General features: G+C 34.4%; 1 protein-coding gene across 1 annotated transcript in view; it reads right to left on the bottom strand.

Annotated features, from left to right (window-relative positions):
* Positions 1 to 12,867, bottom strand: part of PTPRD (protein tyrosine phosphatase receptor type D) — a 362,060-nt gene that overhangs the window by 224,219 nt on the left and 124,974 nt on the right. The gene's annotated exons all lie outside the window — the stretch shown is intronic.

The following is a 12,867-nucleotide window of genomic DNA, read 5'->3' as shown; positions in this document are numbered from 1 at the left end:
ATAGCATTCACCTGCATGAGAAAGCATTATTTTAAAAGACCTAAAAGGTCAAGAAAGTACTTACAGATTTTACTAGTGAAATTTGTATTAAAACAGAAATTTGATGGCATTGGAATAGCGAGATCACACATTATATTTTATCACGATTATAAATGAAAAATCCAATTTGACTTCTGTTGCAAAATGAGCTCATCAATCAACTGGAATAATATCACGATTAGCTACTTGATGCTGTGATCACAGGGTGTCATGAAAACCGGAAGCTCACCTTTGAGACATTAAAATCAGTGACATTTAGGAGAAAGCATTTGTAATTTTGCATGGTGGAGGTAAATTATTATGTATTAAGAGTTCAGGCAAAAAGGATTGTATCAGAAGAGAGATTTATGCTTTGCTAATTTTCCTGGCAAAAATGTACCAAAACCAAAATGCAAGAGCACATTCCAGCAAAAGAGTGTACTACTACTGCCATGGGGAAATTATGAAAGAACTTCTCTGATGTCAAAAATTGCCAAAACCTTAGCAAATAAAACACACTTTTAGTGAAAATACTAGAGATCCTTTCCCAGGCCTTATGTCTGGACCACAAAAAAGGCAAAAATATATTCTGATGAAGAGCATCTGGGTTTCAACAAAACTGCTCTCTTTGAACCCTTTTTGTTTTAACTCAGCACTGTGATATGTAAAGAGACTCAAATGAATCTATATACTGACATTCTGTGGCACAAGTTGTAATTGTGGGCCACCAAGTGAAAAATGACACACTGCCATTCACCTTTAAGGTTTTTTTTTACATTTTGTGAATTCACTGTTAGAACGCAAAGCACTGAAGGAGAAACACTTCATGACAAAGTCCAAGAGCACACAGTAACTCTGTATAGTACCTCATAGGCAGCAAATAGTACACATAGCAATAAATTAAATTAAAAATCTTTCACCAAACTTAACTGCTCTAAGGTGTACAACCAGTTTTCCAGAAATTTCTTACGCAGAACTGTCCAAAATCTGGTGAAGGACTATAGGACTATAGCTGCTATGACTCCTTACAAAAACTGAATACTGGCTTCTGCAGAGCATTATTACCTACATCGTGGAGTTGCAGAAATATGGCTGAATACTTAGCTCCAGCTACCTGAACAACAGTATTTTTGCCATCCTGCGTGAATTTTTGCTAACCAGCAATTAGCAAAGCTTTTGTTTATTAGCCACCTAGCATTAGAGGCATAGATAGCATTAGACACAGGAAACAAGGGCAGTTGTACATAATGATGCAATTTTCAACTTGTGGACTCTTCTCAAGGAAAACAAGGTTTTAAGGCTGTATATAAAATCCACTTTCTTGTATGATGGGACTAATATTATCTACATCAATAAAAAAGCTTCACAGGCCAGAATAGAATGGAATTGGGTTGATCTTTGTTTTTCACTTAGACCATAACCTAGCCGAAAAAAAATAAGGTATGTATCTGTCTGGTCAAACTTTTTTTTACATAAGTAAGACATTTCTATAAAAAAACATTGCCACAACTCTCCTCCAATATGTAATATTGGAAGTAAGTCAGTTATTTTTCAAGTATCATATGATATCAGAGAAGATAAATTATTCTTAGAACACAAATAAATTTATAAAATTATCTGCCATGGGGAGAGGTAAGTACTATGCAATCCCTCTTTTTATTAGTCTATCAAAATGTTCATCTTGTTACATATAAAGCAACTATCATCAGTGTAAGGGTATGTGAAATCATAACCCAGCAGAAGCAAAAATGAAAAGTGGTATTTGTTGCCTTTATCTTTATAAAAGTTGTTAATTAAGGTTTGACACAAATTATCTCTACAATTAATGTTGTCAGTTTCTTGACATTGATTGTGACCTAAGCTGCTAGGCACTCTGACAGCAAACACAATTAAACTGCACACACAGTTGTGCTTATTAACATGAGGGCAATTTTGATTGAGAACTGACAACTATTTTTGATCTCCCTTAACAACAGCAGTGCACAGTTCAAGAAAAACTCTCCACAACACAGTTCATTAAGCACAGCAGCAATCTATATGGAAACCTTCCACTGCAATTAAATCTGCCAAAAAAATAAGATGTAATATGTTACCATCTATGATACCAGAGTCTTTCAGCACTTTTGGAACTCTCCTTGGTAACATCAATAAATGCAGTTAGAATCACACAATTGTTATTAAAATAAAATAAGTGAAATTCACTTAAAATCATCTCATATTTCTGTACTTAAATTTTCTTAAGAGAATCATAAAAATTGCTGCAGTATTACCTTTTAAATGCAAGAACAAGCCAAGTTTTCTTGCTTATACACCTGTACCTACTCAGATATTGATACTAGTAGTGAATTTTGATACCTTGTCAAGCTAAAAAGAAAAAAAAATCAGAGTGGGGGATACCTGTAACTTGGACTTCTGAAGAGTACCACAAGCTTTGGCATTCAAGAGGCTGAGGGCTCCCACCATCTCCTACTTGGTACGCACTTCTTGCTGGGACTCTTGAGAAGCCAAAGTGACAACTACAAAACTACTGCAAATTACACTCTTAATATACAAGGGAAAATTGAATTTATTGCTAGCTCACGTTAAATACACTGAGCTTGCATTTATTTGTTTTACAGAGTTTAACCCCACAGAAATTAGGCTGCTGCTTCAATGAACAGTCAAGCTGTCCCCTCAAGGGCCCTCTCTGAAATGAGAGATGGTTTACCACTATCCAGATAGAAGTGGAGTTTTTTTGCACATTATGGCTCCATAAAATATATTTTTAAAGTGACACTAAAATAACTCATTTTGATTGGAACATTTGAATATCTTGGCATGAGCATAAGAAATTTCTTTCTTCCCTTCTGCACCTCTACATTGACTTTCTAAAGTTTAAGTAGAGTTCTGAAACAGTGAATTGAATTAATTAATTCATATTTCATCATGTTATAGAATAATCCATTTTAAAGTTGCTGTTTTGTTCCCTGTGCTGTGTTTTAAGGAACTGTAATACTTTTCGTCTGCACTCAAATAAAATGTCTGACAAAATACTTTTGAAGTTCAGCCCCCTTTTTTCCACAGCTACTGCAAACTATTCTTGTGTAGAGACATTTTTATGGACATACTCCTCTATGAAAAGGTGAATATGAGGATAAGACTTCACCTTCTTTAAAGTGAAAGCTAAAAGGATGCCTGCAGTCCAACTACAGCTAGCTCAGCATGTGAACTTACTGTGAAAAAGATACATAGAGGATGCAGATCCTCATACATTTGTTTCCAGTTTCTCTGTTTGGGGTGTATGAAAGTTCCTAGTATAAAATAATTCAATTTAGGACTAAACTTCATCATATGCCTGAAATACCAAAAATTTTACTAGGTCAGAACAAAAATTGCCAAAAAGAACATCATATTGTATCCTTTTTAAGCATATATAGCAGGGTAAATAAAGACATCAGAAAAAACTAAAAATGCAAAGACACTTATTTCAAATGCCTCATTTGCTAATGCATTCACACATATTTGAGGAGATTCCCTAAAAATTACAGTAACTTTTTCAGTTATAAAGACTCATTTTGTACCAATAAAAGTTGGAAGATGACAATCACAACTTTTCCCATGAAATGTTTTCACCTCAGACTCAGAAATGTAGGTTGACAGCAGAGTAAACAATGTGGTCTGGCACACATACAATCACACATACCATTTTCATTTAGCATAGTCTTACTGGTCTAGTAGCAAAAACTTTCAGGGAGTATGCAAATGGACTCACTCTGAGTAAAAAATTCTGTAGTGATTCTTCCCATGTCAAATTACACACTCAAAAATTTCTCATGCGGTAAAAATTCAAATAAACACAATTAAAAACAACCACCAAAAAACCCCAAAAATCCAGCCAAGAAAGAAAAAAGCTCACAAATCAAACCAAACCAAACCAACACCTTTATTTACCCCATTTTCCATTTTGCAACAGTCACTCTATTCTACAGACTTAGGAGACAATATGTTCTAAATAAAAAGGCCATAGACTGGTTCATATTTAATGATGGTGAAGGTGGTGAAGATTCCTGTCCAGGTAAAAATGAACAAACAGGCAAATATTGCACTTAATCACAGTCTGATACTGTACCGATGCATTACAAATTTCATGATTCGTTATTATTTTCACAATTCCTCCAGCAGTTAATATATTAAAAAACTATTATACATACACATAGTACTTAATAGAAAATCACTTAATAGAAATTTCAAAACATCCTTATATAAAGCCTTAGCAGCTAATTTACCCATTAGTAATAATTTGTGTCATCAGTTAGACTGATCATTTTACAAGTAATTGTTTCACCTTAATTCTAACCTGCACTTACAGAAGACCTGCACACTGGCTATGTAAGAAAATCTAATTAGTTTTTGTTTCTGTAAGGACAAGAAATAATTTGTATTAATGAAATCTGCATAAAGAAACTACTAAGTTAACAAGTAGTATGTTCCTAAAAGCTCTTTTCTGTCAGTCACAAGCTGTGAAATTTCTCTGTTTCTCACTTAAAACTGTTTTTCATCTTAAAATTGCCCTTGCCTTAACATCCTTCACCAAGAAGAATAGCAAAAACACAATCTTCAGATGTCATCATACTCTGAGCAGTGGAATGGTTTTATTATTATATAAATGAAAATTATTGGTATTGTGTCCTTCAACTTTTAAATGCATTTCAGCCATGCCAATGAAGTCCTGCTGAAAATTTTGATCCATTTGGTTCCCAGAAACTATTTCTAGGTACAAACAAACGTTTCCCAAAAGTCTGGGTAAATGAAATCAAGCAATTTTACTTTACAGGCATCACAGCATCCTCTTAAAAATTCAGCCCCTACAAAAGTAATAAAATCTTGATAATATAATTGAAACACTCATCATCCCACCTTCTTTCTTTAATATGCATTCTTCTAAAAGCAAAAGCACTCAGAACAAAGGACTGGTATTTGAGAGAGGTTTCTGGTTATGGTTATGGTTTGGGGCTATTTTTCCAATTTAGCAGTAATCTCCAGTTCCCAACCTTCAATCTGCCAGAACATACCTGCCCTACAGATTAAGTAAGCAGCTCAAAAAATAATGTCTCAAGGATGTCTCAAGGAAAATATGAAAAGTCAATCCTATCTTTTATATTTTCAAATTTCCTTCAATGCACAGTGTCAGTGTAGTAGGCTGGCCATTAGGTTCATTACTCCCTGAAATAAGAACTCAAACTACAGACTTACAAGTAATGTCTCACAAGCGGGATAGGTAGGTTACATTTTCCAAAAGGTCTAATGTTAAAATAGCACACATTTAATGTGTACCTTTAAGCTCTGCAAACCTTGTTACCAGCTCATTTCATTGCGGATTATGTATGCCTTTTTTAGAGACAGACATTATCTGAGCCCTAGGGACATGGGAGGTATATGAACTAACACAGACAGCAGCAGACGTTTATTTGCCAACTAATATCATTCACACACATTCACACATGTTCATTTTAAGCTTATAATAACTGAGAGAATGAAAAAGGCTTTCACAAATAAGAAGACCTTAAGTGAAAAACCTGCGAAAAAAAGCCTTTTACTAATAGTATAGACCAATACATTTATATTTGAAGTAGAAAGAAGCTGAAGCAGTATACATTGCTGTTCTGTTTTTATTTAAACTGTTGCAAGCAACCGACTAACAATTTAAGCAGGTTTCATGAAAAATTTTTGGCACATTTAGTGTAAAACTTGGGCCAACCATTAACTACTGCCTTATTAGAGCAACGCTGTGCTAAACCTAACAGGAAGCCAGGGTTTACAAGCTATCACAGTCAGTATCATAGATGATCAGATGAAAGGAGAAACCTCCCAAAACCAGGCCTACTCCCACAGCCATGCCCTCTTGCCTTCATTCCTCAGGTTGGATGCCCAGTCTCAGCTATCAGTGCTACATATGCACTAGCTTAAATACAAAATTTAGCCTGCATTTAAATACTGCTACAGAAAATGAAGTATACATTTGCCTCTGAATCTTCCCTTACTTCACGGTCTCTTCGGTTCTTTCTACACAAAAATCCTGGTTTACACTAGAGTTCAAGAAAAGAGAATCAGGATGTTTGGTTCTAGTATTTGGCTAACCTGAGCACTGAAATATGCAAGCATATGACTAAGTAATACTCACTATCCAGTAAATGCATAGTAGGGCAAGAATTCTCCCTTTTTTTCCCCCATGCCCATAGGAATTCCAGCACTATTAACCCAGTGTTCATGATATTAACTCAACTGCAGATATGCCTTTAAGTCATAAAACAGCACATGTTCAAATGCACATTACAAAACAAAATAGGTATAAGCTTGTGTATATACACAATATTTATCACAAAAGTATATGTAAAAGCTAGGCGGAACTTAATTTACCTCAGTTAGAAAGAGGACCTTGCTAGTAAATCCAGTACTAAGCCTTCTTTCAGCAGCAAATAAAAAGCATGAAGTCTCTTGAATCTAAAAGGTTAGTGACGTGCACCACTTTATCCCCCAGGAATATTACATAACCTTGTCATATTCACTAATTTAACAAAAGGAAATTCTGCTTCAAAGCTCTCTACTGCTCCTTTTTCAAATTTTAATGTCTGCAGACTGCATATGAATTATTTGGTAACTGAGAGCTGACGCTCCTTTTCAATGTGCAGAGTAAAAGCAGTGAATTTTAAAATGCCAGGCAAGCTGATCTCTTTCCAGAAGAGTTTTGCTCCAAAAGAAAGGTAGGAAAAAATGAGACACTACAAGTTTCAATTAGGGACTGGGAATATCTGAGTTATGACTAGAGAGATGACCTTTAGAAGTGTTTCAGTCTTACTAAAACTCTCAAAATACAGGTACCAAAATGAGGAAGCATAAAATTGGGGCACTGTAACAATGAAATGAAACTTCCACTCATATTTTATTTATCTAAAAACAACAAAATGCATACCTTGCCATTTATGCTGATTACTGACTGTGAAAGCAAAATCAACTATCTAGTAATAATACTGACTCTACATACTAATATGATTCAGTGTTAATGCTTGACAAGGCATTCACATAAGCAAATTCTCATAATTCCTATTCAAGCAGAAGTATGCTTGTGTCTAATCAAATCTCACAGCCCATATGAACATATGCAATATGGGGAATTAAGGGGTTCAAGATGACTTTCTACTTGCAGAACAGCATTAGGAGATTACATGACATGACATAAGCATAATTTATTGAGCTAAACTGGTAAAAAAAAAGATAGTATCATTAAGGCTGCTATAAAGTAATAATAATTAAAAAACCTAGTTAGGAGAGACTCATAAATCTCCTTCCTTCTTACTAAGTTAGGCCTGTTTCATCCCAAAACTTGATCAACACCTCCTTCTATTAATTATAAACCAACATTTACCATTTACCTACAAAGATCATTTATATGCAACCTAAATTAGATGTTCAGCCAAGTAGACAGATTATATACTCCCCTTACCAGCAAGCTCTGTGAGCTGTGCAAGGCAGCCCACCTTCAGCTGTACTGTAAGACAGGTTAGCATGGCCTGTAGGATGATGCATTGCTGATACAAAAGCAGACATTCATAAACTAGGTCAGAAAACTGTTTATAGATATTAAAAAAGATTCAGTGACTAAAGGCCCCAGTGGATTGTCCCAGTTCCTTGCCTACAAGTCACTTACAATACATCAGTGTGGTTAGCATAGCACAAGCAGCCTGCTCTGGGATATGGCTGTGCAGACATAAAAGCACTGATTAGAATGTATTTACACTGGCAGTATTTTTGATACTGTATATTTTCTGAGTCCTACTGTGTATAGGTTCTGTTGCAAATAACAACCACATTTTGTTGTCATTAAGGACAATGCACTGCAAAAATATAAGAAATACTAGTTGTAAGGTACTCAAGGTTCATTTGCTCCATGAACCTGTACAGGGGCTAAATTTGTTCTAGATTGTCTCAAGTAAAGTTATGCCAGCACAGATTTGAAGCATATTGAAGCATGTAAAAATATGAGAATTAAAACCTCATACAAAGAAATGGACAACAGAGGTGTTACCAGATCAAGGATTTTATTAAAAAGCAAAAACACATAACCAAAAAGAAACATATCACCCCCTAAAGGTAAACTTCTGATCACTAGAAGTTCATTTCTCTTTTAATTGTGAAATGTAATAGCACTTCATACAATGACATCTATTCTGCCACCTATTACCTAAAATCACTGAAAATACAATTATTTGATACAATGTATATAGTGGTGTAGCATTGCACTTGCTTTACAAGAATCTGGCAGGGTTAGTCAGGTCACTTCAGTAATTTTTAATATAATTTTCAGTGGTTAGAGATACATCTAAGATAAACCTGTAGTGCTGTGCCTAGCTTATATCTATCTCATCTATCTCTCAATAATGTATTTTCCATTCTTCTGTCTTTAACATAAATTTGTTCTTCTTTTAAAAAGAGATACCAAGAAATCATAACACTACCTACACCCAATACTCAGTCAAGAGCATGCTATTAAAAGAATGGCGTAAGACTCTGTAGGACACAATCAAATCTTTTTTTCTTAAAATAAATAAGGAAAAAAATTACATTTGACCTAGCATAGAGATTTTCACTCTGAAATCTGTTACAACTGGAAAGTATGATTCATGGCCATCATTAAAAGAAAAGTATAAATTTCTAAAATATAACTACCAACAAGGATCTGCTTCTTTATTTTCTTACAAAGGCAGATAGGTCTCTACAACAACTATAAAATAATTTTTAAAAAATAGTATCAGTCCTAGTCATGCTTTCCTTTTAAGTTCATATCTAAGTAGCATGAAGAAAAAAAATTCACTGAAGTTTAGTCTCAAGAGATAGGACTGGAAGCCAGAAGCACTGAAAGTGGCAGCTGGCTCCTGGACAGAAGGGAGGGCTGACAGCCAAAACTTTGTAATTCTAATCCCATCTCTGTTAATTGCTTGCTGTTTAGCTTCAGGCAAATTACTTAACCTCCGTGTCTCAATTTACTTAATTCCAGGATTATGCTACTTAGATTATGTCGGAAAACATAGGGAAGAGTATTACAGTTGTTACTGCCACTGTATTTACAAAATTTGTGCAGGGATTTATGCTCATGCATTGAATGAAATGTTCCAGTTTAAGTCCTACCTACTTACTACATAGGTGACACTTCTATCAGGGCAAAGAAGACAAAAATGAACAAACAAACCATACTCAAATCTAAATTTGAGGTGTCAGTAGAAATCGGTAGCTATTTGAAAAACTTACTAGTCTTGGAAAACTGCAGTCCTCTGCATATCAGTATTGCAAATTGTTGGTTTAATTAGCACTCTTTTCTCTAAGGAAATGAGCTCACATTGCTCAAGTGTACAGAGTAAGAACTGCTCATTTTAACTCTAAGAAGTATGTACTCAAAGGAGTACACTAAGAGGTAAGTACTTCTATAAATTACAATAAATTATTTCTGCAAAATGTATCATTCTGCACCATAACTAAAATTCAGTGATATATGATTAATATTGTGTGTGTCCACTTAAATAATAGAATTGAGTGCTTTAATTAAGAAACCATGTTAATAGTAACAATCACTTAAAATATTCATCTAGATAACAGTAAATATATATACATCTGTTTAGATCTAATATGCATGTTCAAAAATTAGAGATTTAAGGAAATTGTATTTTCCATATCGAGCTTCAGCAACCTCTTGAAAGTATACTTGAAAATGGCTGACTGTTTGTTCATGAAGAGAACTGAGAACCTTGGTTTGCTGTCAATCGATTCAACTTTCTGTATGTCTTAATCTCAATGGCCAATTCAAAATGTAGAAAATATCAAGTGATCAATCACTGCACTCTATCATCAGAGCTACTATCTGCTTATGGAAAGATTTACAAAAGGTAGAAGATAATCTGCACTGCTTCAAAAATTAATTTTTCACTGATTTTTTCCTTCTGAATACAAAAAGACAACCAGAAATGAACTTCTCACAAAAAACTGAAAGTACTGACAAAAATTCATATGAGGTTAGATTACTAAAGTTGGGGATGCAACAAATATGGCAGCACACCAAACAGAACACAAAATAACTTGTATCAAATATCCAAACATAAAATGAATCGGCTGTGGAAAGACAGGAATAAGAGACAAGATAAAAAAAGCTCATTTCATTAAAAAAAAAAAAAAAAAATATAAAAAGAAAGAAAAAGAGAAGCAGAAATTAATATTCAAACAGGGCAGAAGGATAACCCAAACCAAGATGAATCTCAGGTCTACTGAAGTAAAAATTTAGGTAAAAATAAAATCTTTACATATTACCATAATGCCAGTCAGTCACATATCTTTAGTAAAAAATTAAGAATGTTTAAAAACTTACATTTCAGTGTATATAAAAGTTGCTTGCTCCCAAGGGCTGTCTAGAAAGTTGTAATTTAATCTTTATGTTCTTTAACATGCAATACCTCTCATAAAATAATAGTAAAACCTCTTGAATGAATTACTGTATTGTTCATAAATCACAAGAATCAATTACTACATGTATTGTTCCTTCACTGAATGCCTTTAGAAAAGCAGCTTCTAGTTGTTCAATAATTTGGCATCTTACTGTGTCATAAGCTGGCACACACAACTGGAAAAAATTCTAATTAGAGTTAGCAATAAATATTGAGAAGTTAGACTTTTATGCTTGCTCTTGTAAAACAAATCCTCTTTTAAAAGTAGACAGCTTTCAAAAAAAAAATCTTGGAAGGTTTTGGTCTCATTACTCTTAACTTCTCCCTGCAATAGTAACAATATAATGTAACACAATATATGGTACCAAAACAAAAGGAAGGTGGGGAAAAGAATTAATATAAAATTATTACTGACAGAAATGATAATCAGCCCACTGAAGTACCGGATGTATTTTTTAATGTGTTTGGCCTTAACCACACCAACACTTTTAATGATTAGGAATAACAGATTTGAACATCTGTGTGCTTTCTTCCTCCTCAAAAGACAGCCATATAGTAAATTGATACGAACATGCTTAATCTTGTATCAACCTGTAGCATAACAACATGGTATATAAAAGTCTTTTGTTGTGATTATATAATTAGTTGTGCATGGGTATACAGGAACATATCTGCTGGGTAGAGCTAAAACAAGTAGAGTTTTCACTCTTCCCAATGCAGGACATTCCACTGGCCAAGGACCTCCAACCTGTGACATCCTACCTGGTATCAAAAGCTGCAAACATAATGACCTGTGGTCTCTGTTTATTTTTAAGGTTCTCACTTACTGGATGTAGTAGCTTCTCTGAAGTTGTTCCCTGTTACTAGGACAAGAGTAGCAGGATGTTTCCAACTGCTCCTTCCTAGAGACAAAAAAGCTATATGCCTGGATATGGAGACACCAAGAATGGGGAAATTAATATAGTGTATACAAGACTAGGTTAATAGGGAATTATTTTATATTATAAATATAAATTCATAAGAAAGAAATACAGAAAAAAAATATTGAGGTAGCTTAATCTAAAGAAGACATTCTTCACCTTCTGTAGTTAAGAACTGCTGTTTGTTCAAGGAAATAATCATGCTTTCAGACCAAGGTTACAGATTACCAGTCATGTAAAAAAAATCAAAACTTATAAGGCTGACTATATGACTTAATGTAGCAAAAAAAAAAAGAAAAAAAAACTGAAAAAGAAAAAACAGTACAAGAAAAAATGAAAGACTGTTTTTGCATTTTCGAGCATAAGGCTAATGTGTGTATTTATAGCACCCAACACTTTAAACAGTGTCAAAGCATCCCTCACCTTTGAGTTTGCCCATACTGCAGTAAATCTTGTAAGTACAGTCATATACACATGTTCTAGTCAGTTTTAATTAAGGTAAGGCAATACAATTAACTGTTAGCCACAGATCCCTCAAGCAGGCAAAGAACTACATGGACCTTGCAGACAATCAGGCTATGCTGTCTGCCTAATGGTTAAGGTAGCCAGAGCATATCTAAACAGTCACAACTATGTTCAACTTCAGAACTGACACAACTACCCAACAACAAACTTTCAAGTTCCTTATAATGTCTCTCTGAAAAACCTATACCAATCCATATTCCAGTACACACACTTAGTTCCATTGCTTTCTGCAATCCTTTACAAAGGTGTTAGTTTTGTCACTATCAAAATGAAGTTTTTTATAGGTGTGTAAATCTTACCATACTGGTGACCTCCAAGTTCAAATCTCCTGTAACACTTGAATGTCAAATTTCTTTTTCAACCCACCAGCACATTTTCTTTTTTCAAGTGGAACTGAGTTCTTTATCCGATACATATCTTGAGCCTCCCCTGTTCTCTCAGATCTGAGAATTTAAGTCCTTTCTGATCGAAGTAAGGGCTTATTTCTTAAGCTTTCTGATCGTTTCCCAGTGAATGCTTCCACCATGCCCTCAATTTCTTCCTTATCTTGTTTACAGGTGATTCCTCTGCACCATAGCAAAGGAGTATGAAATTAGTTCAACGGCTAAAGCATTACACTGTTAAAAGGCAGGATCCCTATGACAAAGTAATTTTAATTGCCAAACACTGCAAATAGAAAAAATATTGGATCTTGAACTGTAGAGCCAGAGCCAATTGTCTGCATCATTGCTATTTGAAAATACTCATGTTCTTTCCCACATTCTGATTCACTTTGACCTTTCAGGACTGAATAAATTAACCTCTTTTCTGAAAGAAATAAAAGGACAATAAAAGTCAGGTAGGTGTGCATAGTTTTGTGTGAATGAACAATGAAGAACAGATTAAAAAGTCATACAGTTCCCTCCAATGTCCAGACATATACTTCTAGGAGCAGCTAT

This window comes from Molothrus aeneus, chromosome Z (genome assembly GCF_037042795.1).
Source record: "Molothrus aeneus isolate 106 chromosome Z, BPBGC_Maene_1.0, whole genome shotgun sequence".
In the NCBI taxonomy this organism is placed as follows: Eukaryota; Metazoa; Chordata; class Aves; order Passeriformes; family Icteridae; genus Molothrus; species Molothrus aeneus.
This window is presented reverse-complemented; position numbering and strand designations above follow the sequence as displayed.